This window comes from Hoplias malabaricus, chromosome 4 (genome assembly GCF_029633855.1).
Source record: "Hoplias malabaricus isolate fHopMal1 chromosome 4, fHopMal1.hap1, whole genome shotgun sequence".
NCBI lineage: Eukaryota > Metazoa > Chordata > Actinopteri > Characiformes > Erythrinidae > Hoplias > Hoplias malabaricus.
In genome coordinates, this window is record NC_089803.1 from 15642088 (window position 1) to 15656574 (window position 14487).

The following is a 14487-nucleotide window of genomic DNA, read 5'->3' on the forward strand; positions in this document are numbered from 1 at the left end:
TGTCTCTACAATCAGTACCCTCACAGGACCACCACAGAGCAGGTGTGATTTGGGTGGTGGATCATTCTCAGCGCTGCAGTGACACTGACTGATATTGCGCTGGTACGAGTGGATCAGACACAGCAGTGCTGCTGGAGTTTTTAAACACTGTGTCCACTAACTCGTCCACCTTGTAGATGTAAAGTCAGAGACAGTAACTCTACAGTTGCTGCACAGTTTGTGTTGGTCGTCCTCTAGTCCTTCATCAGTGAACACAGGACACTGTTTGTTTGCATCAGAGTCACTGCAGTGCTGAGAATGATCCACCAGCCAAATCATACCATGGGGATGAGAAATTATGCAGAGAAACATATGGACTACGGTCGGTTATTGTAGAACTACAACACGCTCCTGTGGACAGTAGAGCTGATAAAATGGACATTGAGTCCAGTGGTTGTTCAGTTTATAAATACTGAAAAAAATTGCAATGTCTTAAAGATACAGTAAATAAAATGCATTGCCTTTGACAAAGTCATTCCTCTGTTGAGCACAGTGGGATTTAGGGTATGTTGTGTTAAATTTATTTCATTTAGTTTATTTTATGAAAACTATTGTCTTTACTGTCAGCATTCCATCGGATTTCCTCTCAGTGCGTCCTCAATATTGTTTCGCTGATGTATCAATAACTATCATATTTATTAGTGCCAATTAGCTGGTGTTCTATAAGTTTAAATGGATTGATTGTGGCATCCCTTGATCAAAGCTCAGCTGAAGGTGTGTGGGTATTTTCGCAGTAAGACGTGGAGATGTGGAGCCGCTGTGAGCTGGGTGGGGCGCCCGGCCTCTGCCTGCTCCTGACCCGAGTGAGAGATTTTTGGAGGAGGCGTTCTGGCTCCACACACTCTCTGGTTGGCAGACGGCAGCTCCAAACTACGATCCTGGCAACACACTGTACAGCAAATATCTCACACCCGGGAGAGGGGGGGAAGGAGAGAAAGATAGCGAGATGGAGAGAAGGAGATTAAGAAGAAGAAGAAGACGCAGAAGCAAATAAACAAACAGACGAATAATTCATCAAATATTTATATGAGGCCAGGACCTCGTTCGTCATTTAAAGCAGGGTAAGGTCCAGCTTTAACAATATCAAGATGAAAACCAAAGGGAATGTTCCCAAAAATTCCCATTCCAGCTTATAACAAAAGATTCCTAAATGTTTCTGTTTGGACATTCGGTTCTAGCAAAAACGTTCCATTTTCTAGAACACATTTAAAAGAAGCATCCCCTGAGCGGTTCTTTGTTCCAAAATGGAACCTATCCTCCCACTTTTCCACAATTGAACAAAGTTCTTGGGTCTTAACGAAACATCTGTGACCTGTTTTGCTCAAAACACCACAAGGACCAAACATCACAGAAGCATCACAGAAGCACCCCCAGCCCCCCCCCCAGTCTAAGCAGCCCTGTTCAGAACGGCCAGTTTCAGCACCTGTTCCTGTAAATGAGAATGGGCCACAGCTCAGTTCAGCGCAAGAGTCCAGAAGGAAGGAACAGAAACTCTGAATTTGACCCATTTTCACTCATTTGTCTTTCTTCTACATTCTTGTTTTCTCTGTATTTAATCACTGCTCTTATTTCTCTCCACACTTTGTGTTTGTTTTGCTACACTCTCACCGTTGTGGTACCCTCAAGGAGACTTATTCAGTACCTCTAGTTAGGGAACAAATTTGTATCTTATTCCACTACAACTGTAGATTTGAAAATTGTGTTGATTTCATATGCTCCATTTATATTACTTACATTATGTTATTTTATTTCACACATTTCTTTAATGAAAGATTACACATATTCACCTCTCCTTCTGGAGAAGAGGATATTATATACTTGTAGGGAGCACAACAATCTTTAAAGGTACACTTACACTGTGTGTACGTTTAGTGACCAATAATGTACTTCTACAGTACATTTTTTTCTGAGCGTGTATGTTTAACCTCGTCTTTTGTGCAGTCACATAATCGCAGCTCCAGTGCTGTGATTAAAGAGCCTCAGACGAGGAGGAGGGACAACTATAAATCCTCAGCACTTGATGTAGGAAGTAGAGCAAAATCTGAATGGCTCATTTCACCATGTGGCTTAGGGAGCTGACAAAAAATCTGACATGGTGGTCTTGATTCACAACCTGTATGCTGGTAGACTCTAGCTCCACAAATTAATATGCACATGCACTGGACAAGCGATCTTTTCATAATATGCTCCTTTTAAATTTAAATATAGGTCAAGGAATGTAAGCATCTCCTTTCAGTCATGCATTGTGTACAAGACTCACAACACAAAAAAATACTCACTTCAACAAGACATGGAGACCCGTGTAGATGCTTAAATCTATTTCTAAATGTTTCTCAGCAACTGTTTTTAAAATTAAAATGTTCAGGAAAACTGCACCGCTTGAATTCATATTTTTTATTCACTATTTAAATGTGAACTGTCAAGTTTACTCAAGTTTCTCAAATGAGACCCCAGGAGGGCCTATATTCATTAGATTCAGTAAAACAATGGTAATTTGGAAAAGAATTTGATCCTAGATTAGCATGTCTACTCTGGGAAGTTTTATGAATATGGGCAGAGATCCTGACAGATTATTTAAAACAGTCCCTTCAGTTTGGCTTGGTCATTGCAGGCCTAGCAAAGTGATTTCTGCATCTACTTAGTCAAGATATTTGTCCAATTCCTATCCAGTATCCATTTGCTAATTGCGTCAGGACCACCCAATGCCAAATAAAGGCCAGGGTCTGATCATTATGAGCACAGAAAACATGGCCAGAGCTTTTGACAGGCTGCTCCAGCAAGAATGCTCCACAAAGGCTCAGGAGACTTGGAGAAGTAAAGTTTACGTGCCACACATGACTTGCACTTTCTGGCAGCCCGGCCTCACTTGCACAATCATCCTGAAAAGCTCTGCAGTATGTAAACAACGGAATTATGCAAGCTGGCAATTCAAACTAGATACAGATGAATGCACTTCTTCAAGCTGGAGAAGAAATTTGAACCCTCCACCCCCAACCCATCCAAAAGTAAAGAAAAAAAATTACTTCAGTACAAAAAAATAAAAACAACCCACAAAGGAAAGCTCGCTAAACTATTCTCAAAACAATACAAAATCAATATCAAATGGGTCTGATATTACAGTCCGAATAGTACAGACCAAAGATACAGTACATGTCTCTCTCCCTTCACAACGACTTGCGATAAAATTCCTTTGTCAGTGAGTCAGACTCACATTTCTCACATATTTATTTCCTAAGATTTCCTGAAGGCAAGGGACTCTTTCAGTAAGGCCAATGCAAACCCAAATCTAGAAAGTTCACTGGCAGATTCAGATTTCTATGTCCATTTTGTCAGTATGAGTATCCATTATATGGACGAGACACCGCTCATCAAATATTCCTTCTGATGAGTATATATATATATATATTACATGTTTCATTTCCCCTTTAAATGCCCTCAAATGAAAGCTAACCTCAGTGGATTTGGACCAGACTTGAATTGAATGGAGCCAAAACAACAAAATACCTAAAACAAAAAAACTCTCCAACACCCTAAAAACTACACTGGGCACCTGAATCACAGAAACAGAAAAAGAAGCTGCTTTTGATCAGATTTATTTGCTTCTAACTGGTTAAAAAAACAAAAAAACAACAACAAAAAAAAAAAACACTTGTGTGTCATTCAAAAACTGTCATTCATATCTTCTTACATATAATCATTTACATGGATGCCCCTTTATGGCATTTGCTCAATTTTACATTACTATGGATTGTGTATAACAGTAAAATATGTAAAGTGATCACCATTTTGCTGAAATATGAAACATTCATTGCTATTCAAAATAGAAAAGAACACTCAAATTGAAGCATTTTGCTTAAGTGGTAAATTGAAGGACACTTGAATGCAGCACAAGAACACCAAAGCAACTGAATTCATTAAAAAAAAAAAAAAGAAAAAACTAACAAAAAAAAAAAAAAAACTAACCCTCCTGTTCACAATTACAATCATGTCATAACAGTTCACAGCATTTTAATGGCTTGCCTCTTTGACATCCAAACAAAATAACCCAGTAGAGTGCACAAGGGAAACCATGATGGTTTCAAGGCCAATGAAACAGCTCAGCGCGTCAGGTGCTGCATGCTGTAAGACCAGAGGATTATTAGGTTATAAATGTCGAGAGCTTTACGATAACTGTAAAATGTCAGGATAATATTCTCATAGTAAATTTACATGAAGCAAATCTATACTCGAACAAACCACAAACATGGAGGAGGCGGGATTGCTGACATTAAATACCCATATTATGGGATATTTTTCCAAAGTATGATATCACCAATGTAAACACTGTTTGAAAAAACACTCCATCGATGTTTACTCTTTACACTATACAGTCCGGTCATAAAAAAACTAAGCAGCAAAGCCATTATGAATTCATTGGGTGAGGTCACAAAAACTAAGACATTTACAAGTGTCTCCTATTCAGTACAGTAGTTTAGCCCTGTGTTTAAGCATGGACTTCACAATATTACAGTACAACCTATCCGAAACAAAGCGCATTTACATAGTGCAGTCTTACATAGGCACACTGACAAACACAGACTCTCTTGGGAAAAAAGCAAGGTACTGGAATATGACACTGTAGCTAAGAATGAATGTGGGCAACGTGGACTACCAAGATACAATTCAAGACAAATGAATAATGTGCCCAAGTAGCAAGACGAGCAAATAAAACAGAGGCCATTTACACATTTAAGACTATAAATCTCTCTCCACTCAACAATTAAACCCACCTAAACTCACTTACTAACCTTACTCAATTCTTAATGCCTTAGAAGTGGTTTGGATATGACACTCCACAAGGATCTATGTGCAATTAGTCCCCACTTGTATGTCCACTTACACCTACAACACTCCCCTGCACTTGCAAGCTGCGTACCACATGTTGCCACATTCTTTCCTTAGGTTTATGATGTAAGAAACACTGGCTTTCTTAATGCGCTCATTTGAGACCATCTAACAAACAACTGTAATTTGAACACAGAAATGCTCGGCCATGGCAAACATTTATTTTACACGATAGGTCTTCCAGCATATAAACTCTACATGGCCATGTTAACAAAGTTAAACATTTTATCTTCTTTGGAGGGGGTCTTTAAGACAGTGACCAAAACATCCAAAGGCAGGAAAAGGTCATACAACAATGGTTTCTCGTTGTTTTTGTTACAGTAAACCTAACCAAACAGTACAAGAAGAACTGAACAAGTGTGCAAATTAGAAACAAGTTTAAGGACACTTCAAAGACATGTAGACTAAATATTAGCAGTCAGCTAGTCCACTAAGATTATAGCTTGCAATATAACCCCTTCTGGAGGCCTTATCATCAACAAAAACACATGGCAACAACATAGTATTCCTCAAGGAAGGTGTTAACTTGTAAACATGGACAGTCTGACGCCACATAACAGTTGGCTTGGAGAAATGCTTGAAAACTTTAAAAAATGCAAGAGAATAAGAGAACTAATCTACCAGGATACTATGGCAAGTGTGTTAACGTTAGCCAGCTAGTACCCTCGATAGTAACGTTACTCAAACGTACGTAAAAGTTACCAGCGTAAAGTTTTCACACCCTCCTTCCCACCACACCCCCATTTTCGCGGCTGAGGTAAGTGTTATTTCGAGCGTGTAACGTTAAGTCGCGACGTCACGCGCGCACGTCACGTCTATAGCAACGGCTGAAAGTCGTTGTTGAACTGGGAAAGTGAACATAAACCCTGTCAACAGTGAAAACAAGATTCAATAACAAATGTTGGTGGTGGTGGTGTTGAAGACGAAGAAATGGAAGTGAAACCGGATGATGAAGCCGCTGCTGAAGTTGCCTCCCGTTTCTCTGTATCCTTGTCGGGAATTGTTCCGTTCCACCTTAAACGGCACAGCAGTTACGCTCTGGCACCGTGGCGCCAGAAATGCTACTGCCGCTCCGTTTAAGGTGGAACGGGACAATTCCAAGAAGACGCGGGCGAACACAGGAGTCAACTTCAGCCTTGTGTCAGGAACGAGAGGGGGGGGGAACACCGAAACAAACACAAACAGAAAACCAGACCCTTACCTGCGCGGAAAGGGGAGTTGCGACTGAGAGTAAAGACATGAAACCGCAACAAATATTTCTTTCTCCTCCTGGAATCTGCCAAATTTTAAGCTTCTTCGTTTTGAGGAGAGGAGCAGCACCAGCGCCCCATACAACAGCATTAGTGATCCTAAAGATGTCTAAAGATTCCTGGCAGATCTCGAAGACACCAAAACACAAGCCTGAAGTGGTGTAGTGTTGTGGAGGGGGCAGAAAAATAATAATAAAAAACAGCAAGTGGCTCGGGCATGGGAGATCTGCGACGAAAAGCCCCACATGATCTGGTACGTCAGCATATATTTTCATACGACACCGAAAATATTTTCATTCAATGCATTGAAGAGGGAGCAGCGAGAGCCAATGCCTACAGTCCGGCAGCAAGGTGAGCGAGGTGGACCCGAAGAGGAAGGAATAGGCAGGTCTAAAGGGATAAAGATAATCAACAATGAACTTCAAACACATGCAAGAAACGAGACAGCCTCCCTCTCCACACTATATGTTCTATAGGTTAGCCAAGGACTAACCCCAATAATCCCAATGTAATCAAACCAACAAGTTAAAATAAATAAACATATTTACTTGACATAGCCCATCCATTCATTCGTCTATTCATTCATGCATTAATTCAAATCCACTACTAGCCTGAGTCTCAATCCCATATGTAAACTTTTCCTAACTCACAGACCAGCTCTAAACACCTGGACTGCCATGAATGACAAAAAAAAAAACGAATAAACAAACGTTTGTTTGGGCTGACGTTTGACCGTTTTTTTTGTTTTGTTTTGATTGTTCACAGAACACACAACACGATAATGCACGTTCACAGTTCTCCACAATGTTTCAGACCAAATTCCAACAAGGAAATAAAATAGTAATGATGATAACAGAGATAGGATACTTTTGGCAACATCAATATTTTTGGTTTCATTATCATAAGCACAGCGATAAAGCAATTCAGGCAATTACTAATCAAACAGCACCACCTGCTGTTCACTCCGTCGGTCTTTCCAACATTTAAAGAGGCAATGGTTTTATTGTGATGTGCACAGCTGCACAGAACAATGCATTTCTTGTTTTCTGCACTTCTTTATTCCAATAAAAAGCCAATGAAAAGGGACCACTTACATCTTAGAGTTTGTACACATAACGTCAGCTGTGTTAAACGCACAGTAAAAGACGAGGGAATTGACTTCCTGTTTCTACCCTCACTGTCCATTCCTTCAGCTCCAATGCTCTACATGCTTTGCTAGCCCCATTTCACCCTGTTCTTCAGCTATCAGGACCACCAAAGTGCAGACATGATTTGGGTAGTGGATCATTCTCAGCGCTGCATGGACCCTGACGTGGCCGTGTATGAGCGGTACGGGTGGATCAGACACAGCAGTACTGCTGGAGTTTTTAAACTCTCACTGTCCACTCTGTTAGACAGACCTACATTATTGGTTCACTTTGTAGATGTAAATTCAGAGACAATAGCTCATTTGTTTCTGCAAAGTTTGTGTTGGTCATCCTCTAGTCCCTTGAACTTAAGGTTGTATACACATTGAAAGATATTAGCCCCCTCCAGGGTGTATTCCCACCCACCGCGACCCTGAACTGGATAAGGGTTACAGATAATGAATGAATGAAGATATTAGCTAAAATGGTTCTTTATGGCATCGCTCAAATAACCCTATGTAGCCCTTTTATTTTAAGATCGTATGTGCAACAAGTCTGCAGAAAAGTGCCTTATGTTCATTGATGTGAGTTCAGTAGCAGCTCAGAATGTCAGGTTTGGTTCTTTTGGTTCATCTTCACTGCTGCGCAGTGCTGGCTTGTCACTGTCTGTACTAGCACTAATGAGCACTGAAGAAACTGGGTCCAAAATAGGCAGAACCATTGAAAATATTTTAATCGCTAAGGACTGCAGTGGAACAGCTTGGTACAGGCAGCATCTGTCAACATGGGAGGTGCCATTGATAAGCATCAACATTGTATTTGAAAATCTCGTAGCAATCCAAAGAAAAATGTGTATATCCAAAATAGTAACTTTATAGGAGATTGGGGGGGGGGGGGGGGCTTAACTTTCAATTGAAGTCAGTGTAAAAAGACTAAATTCCACATCATTTTGGAGCATTTCTATTGGTCATCATAAAATGTTCACACAATGTGAAGGACAACTGCTGTGTTAAAATGATGTAGTAAACTAAACATTAACAAAAATGGAGATGCATGTTTTTCTTTGGGCAGTGATGGTATGTAACATAGAAGATGCAATCTGCTACTGCCCTCCTTCAATTCTAATAGGGCTGATTGGGGGTCGGTGAAGAAGAGACGCAATAAAACACAGCTACACCTATTTGGACAAGGGCTTTTCAGCTTTAGTGGATGGATGCTAGAGCTGGAAGTGGATGCTCTGTTTGCAATCCCCCTCAGGTTTGTCCTGCACTAACACACCTGATTTCTGCTCCATAAAGGATTTATCATTAGCTAATGAGGGTCCACACCACAGTGTGATATGCAGGCGGAATAAAGAAGTGGAACTGGGAGGAGCTAGTTTAGTATTTTGCTGCTGTAACACACTGATTGTTAAAGGGCTGAGTTGCACCGGGTGTATTAGACCAGCATCAGCTAATTATGTGGCTCAGGTGCATGAAAACAAGAGAGTGTAGAGTACAGGATCCCTGTTCCAGAGCTGGAAAACTAATCAGATCTGTAGTTGCAGACTTACAGCTAAAAAAAAAAAAAGTGCCAGAGGTGTTTGGACTCACTCTAATGTTTGTTTTGGGTGTTTTGATCTTTGGAAATGGCGTGGTTAAGCAGAACTCAAAAATCAAGATGCCCAATAGATATTGACAGACATTAAATTTTTATAACTATGTCTAAACACATGAAGATATTATCTATTCACGTATGAACGGCACTGTATGAAATATATATATATATATATATATATATATATATATATATATATATATATAATAAATAAATAAATAAAACGAAATCCTCCTTGCATACATCATACTGTTTACGTCCTGGCCCATAGAGGCTTTATATAAAAACTGAGCTGAACAAACAGTCCTTTTTGTGATGTCACAAAGACCAGCATACATCCACTTTTCACAGATATATATTTTATAAGCAGTGTTTCAGCCAGGACTGCTTATTAAATGAGACACAGCCCATCAGAACAGAGCGTACTCACACAGGAACAAAAATGCATGTTTAATTCTGTTAAAAAAAAGGTTGAAAAATCAATTATGATTTTAGTAAAATGATCCCCGCAACTCTTGTAAGTGGACACCAAGGGATATACAGAGCAACGCCTGGGCTATGTCTGCTGCACAACAGTTAATGCACAACCTCATGTAACAAACTCAGTATTGTGTATTGATCCAGTCTCTGTACTTACATGAATTACATTTGTACTTATTGTGATTTTATTTATTTATTTTTATTTACTGTACGTCTTTTCTGTCTGTGCTGTGTAAGTTGTATTGTCTTTAGTCATGTTCTGTGTGGTGCACTTGGCACTAGGTTCTACTGTGTGCTTGTGTATACCTAAAATGATAATAAAGCCTCTTGAACCTGAACGTGAACCAGAACTAATGTTTCACTTGGGCCCTTTAACAGTTTGGTTTGAGGGCACTGTATGGTAATTTAGCCACAATGATGGCACAGCGCTAAGTAGTGATAAGCTTTAATTGCCTTCATAGCACCAAATGAAAATCAAGAAACCATTTCCGACACCAAACATGTACTGTCTGATTAACTACATTTCAGGTTAAATTGTGTGAATTAGTTTCTTGGCTGGCGTGTTAGTTTTATTAGTGCTTTTGGATCTACTCTTTATTTTGGGATGCTCTCTCTGATTTTAAAAACACATTTCATGGTCAGAGTCAAGCTGGCTCCTATGAAGCCAGTGGGAGCTGCCCTTCTCTTTAATTGGGTGTGTACAGTGTGTGAAGGGGTATTGGCAGATGTTAGGTTAGTAAAATGAATTTATTCATGGCTCTGCCATGGTGCGCACTCACATTTCTATGCAGATTTGGCTGATAAATTGTCTGTTGTCTCTGCCCCTTGCTGTGTGTCTTTCGTATTTGAGCGCATGCTTGTCCGGATGGGATCCCAATTACAGCCGCCACTGTGGAGACACAGAGGGCCGAGTCCCTACCTACAGAGAAATAAACCTTACATAGAGAAATACAAAGAGAAATAAAGCTCACACCTTTAAACTGAGAGTGGTAACTGCCACCTAAAATTGTATTATTAGACTACATTATTATATCTTTGTTACATATAGTTGTATTTGTCTATAATGTATGTACCCTATGTATATTTATACATGATGAATGACTTTTACACTGCATCACACTTTGTTTAAAATCCACTGCAGATATAACATCAGGCACTGCAGGTAGCGTCACTGTCACACAGGCCCTGGGGTTGTGGATTCAAGTCCCACTCCGGGTGACTGCCTGTGAGGAGTGTGGTGTGTTCTCCCTGTGTCTGCGTGGGTTTCCTCCGGGTGACTGTCTGTGAGGAGTGTGGTGTGTTCTCCCTGTGTCTGCGTGGGTTTCCTCCGGGTGACTGTCTGTGAGGAGTGTGGTGTGTTCTCCCTGTGTCTTTCTGGGTTTCCTCTGGGTGACTGTCTGTGAGGAGTGTGGTGTGTTCTCCCTGTGTCTGTCTGGGTTTCCTCTGGGTGACTGTCTGTGAGGAGTGTGGTGTGTTCGCCCTGTGTCTGTCTGGGTTTCCTCCGGGTGACTGTCTGTGAGGAGTGTGGTGTGTTCTCCCTGTGCCTGTCTGGGTTTCCTCCGGGTGACTGTCTGTGAGGAGTGTGGTGTGTTCTCCCTGTGTCTTTCTGGGTTTCCTCCGGGTGACTGTCTGTGAGGAGTTTGGTGTGTTCTCCCTGTGCCTGTCTGGGTTTCCTCCGGGTGACTGTCTGTGAGGAGTTTGGTGTGTTCTCCCTGTGTCTGTGTGGGTTTCCTCCGGGTGACAGTCTGTGAGGAGTTTGGTGTGTTCTCCCTGTGTCAACGTGGGTTTCCTCCGGGTGACTGTCTGTGAGGAGTGTGGTGTGTTCTTCCTGTGTCTTTCTGGGTTTCCTCTGGGTGACTGTCTGTGAGGAGTGTGGTGTGTTCTTCCTGTGTCTGTCTGGGTTTCCTCCGGTTGACTGTCTTTGAAGAGTGTGGTGTGTTCTCCCTGTGTCTGCGTGGGTTTCCTCCGGGTGACTGTCTGTGAGGAGTGTGGTGTGTTCTTCCTGTGTCTGTCTGGGTTTCCTCCAGGTGACTGTCTGTGAGGAGTGTGGTGTGTTCTCCCTGTGTCTGTCTGGGTTTCCTCCGGGTGACTGTCTGTGAGGAGTTTGGTGTGTTCTCCCTGTGCCTGTCTGGGTTTCCTCTGGGTGACTGTCTGTGAGGAGTTTGGTGTGTTCTGCCTGTGTCAACGTGGGTTTCCTCCGGGTGACTGTCTGTGAGGAGTGTGGTGTGTACTCCCTGTGTCAACGTGGGTTTCCTCCGGGTGCTCCGGTTTCCTCCGGGTGCTCCGGTTTCCTCCCATTGTCCAAAAACACACGTTGGTAGGTGGTCCGTAGGTGTGAGTGAGTGAATATGTGAGTGTGTGTTGCCCTGTGAAGGACTGGCGCCCCCTCCAGGGTGTATTCCTGCCTTGCGCCCAATGATTCCCATGGCGACCCTTAATTGGATAAGCTGTTACAGATAATGAATGAATGAATGCTACCAAGTGGTCTGCAGGTCAGGTGGTCATATATTTTTTGCCCGATTTTATATAAAATATGAGTATTTACATACAGTACATTTCTTCTGAATGGGTCAGTTTGTACTAAAGCAATGAGAGCTAATGTAACTAAGACATAATGGAATTTTACTGCATCCAACTAATGTCTGTCCATTTTTATACATAAGAATGTGTCACACAAGGTCAGAAACCACTTACGCAAGTCCATTAGAGATAACAGATCAGCTCGATATGATTTAAAGCAAAGGAGTGGGGGGAGGGGTGATTTTAGGCCTGCAGTAATGGGTATGTTTCCATTATTCGCACGTTGGTGCCTGAAGCACTTCAGACACCCAACCTGTCTTGGCTGAACGCCTGCATTTTGGATAAGATAAAGTCCCAGTGTTCTCAAGTCTATGGCTGTAACTCTTTTTGGATGTGCCATGACAGATGAGCTCAAAGAAAGGGACTTAACTGCCCAACACATCTAAACCAGTGAGGGGCATTAGTACAGGATTTCAGCCTGGCTCTGTTAGGTTTCTCTTTGTTGAGCTGGAAGATGTCTGAGGGCAAACAGATGATCTGGGAAACCCTTTAGCCCTGGATTCCATAGAGGGAGACATCGATTATATCATTATCACTGATGAGTTCCTGCTGCGTAATATTAAACATGTCTCTGACCTGAACTAAAGATAATGACATTTAAAAAGCTTTAATGGATTATTCCGCTGTGAAGAGTTTATACAGGTCTCTTCAGCTTCTGTAAACACACACACACACACACACTGAGGCGATGCTGTTGAGCAGAGGATCAGAACCATCTATGTCCATATATTTCAGTACAAATTTCTTTACATATAAACATTTATTTTTCCCCATTTTTTAAAATTTGCACCCCATTTATTAGTTGTCTCCAATTCATTGTTTCAATCAATGAGAAAATCACGCTTCATTCAGGACACTTGAGAGCTCATAAGTTTTTTCGGGCTGCTGCTGGTGCGACAGTGAATACTGGTTTGCGTGGAAGAACAACGCAAACCACCCAGATCTGTTACATCAGCTTTTAGATACCCGTGCCAACCGGCAATGCAGGCAGTGATAAGGGGACATGGAAGGAAGTCAGCTGATTCAACTGTTTTTGGGGTGTATAACAAGCAGAAAAAATTATAATTATGTGGAACTTAGTCTCAGGAACATACATTAATTTTTATTTAGCTTGACCTTCAGGGCTTCCGTACAAGAGGAAAACTGCAGTCCGTTATCGAGTGGCTGTCTTTATTGTTTTGGTTCCCTTGCTTGGCCAATGCAGGGTGCCTTGAAAATGTAGTAGTCCATTTGTCAGGATTCAGATTGTGTGACCTCTGGTGGCTAGGCAGGTGAAATACAATAACAGACAAGTACAACTGCCTCTGAAAACATCTCTGTATACCAGCTAGAGTATTCCTGTATTTCTACAAGTTAAAGAACCAAGTTATAAGCCATAACATTAAAATTACGTCCTGGAACTACACTTATTGTTCATTTTATACATACAGCTGCACACTAGCTTTACAATCACAGACTGTCGTCTATCTGTTCCTCTGCATACTTTCTTTGCCGACTGGGCAATCTTCTACATGGATCAGACACAGCAGTGCTGCTATAGTTTTATCGCTGGGTCCACTCACTATCCACTCTGTTAGACACTCCTACCTTGGTAATCTAACTTGTAGATGTAAAGTCACACACAGTGTTGTGTTATTGTGTGCTGTGCTGGTATGCGTGGATCAGACACAGCAGTGCTGCAGGAGTTTTTAAAACACCTCTGTGTCACTGCTGGACTGAGAATAGTTCACCAACCAAAAATATCCAGCCAGCAGCGTCCTGTGTCCACTGATGACCAACACAGAATGAGATCCGGATGAGAAAGATCCACCTCCCAAATCATACCTGCTCAGCGGGGTTCCTGTGGAGGTCCCAAACACTGAAGAACCGGGCTAACAATGTATGCAGATGGACTACAGTCTGTAATTGTAGAACAGCCAAGTGCTCCTGTACGGTCAGTGGAGCTTATAAAATAGACAGTGAGTGTAGAATCAAGGAAGTGTTTTTAATGTTTTGACAGATGGTGTATATATTCAGTCTGTAACACTTATCTCTCGCCACAAGATGCCAGTATTGCATTACTGATACGTCAAGCTCTTTTCCTTCATAAATAGCAAGCATTTTAAAAATTATTTACACCCACATATACATGTATATATGTATATACCCATTCAAAAATGCATTCAATGGCACACCATCTGTTAATATAAAATATAATGCTCTGGAGAACCTGCACACATTCAGTGCCAAACAAGGGCTAGAGGGACTGGACTGTGAAGCAGTGGACTGTGTTATCTGGAATAGCGGAGCTCCATTCAGTATCTTTGGAATGAGTTGAAGAGGGTTGCACTGCTGTGTCTGATCCACTCATATCAGCACCACTTCATTATTGTCTCTGCAGCACCGAGAACGATCCACCACGCAAATCATACCTGCCCTGTGGGGTCCTGTAGCTGTGGTTAGGATCCAGAACTGATTTTTCAATATCAGTACCTGACATCAGTAAAGCTCTTGTGCCTGAATTCTGTCAAATCCTCACAGCCATTTTGAGA

At 41.6% G+C, this 14487-nt stretch overlaps 1 protein-coding gene across 1 annotated transcript in view; it reads right to left on the bottom strand.

Moving 5' to 3' along the window:
* Positions 1–6333, bottom strand: part of LOC136694313 (zinc fingers and homeoboxes protein 2-like) — a 44285-nt gene extending 37952 nt beyond the window's left edge. The window contains exon 1 of the mRNA XM_066667767.1: positions 6125–6333. The gene's annotated coding sequence lies outside the window, so the exon portion shown is untranslated. The remainder of the gene's footprint in view (positions 1–6124) is intronic.
* Between the last annotated feature and the right edge of the window lie 8154 nt (positions 6334–14487).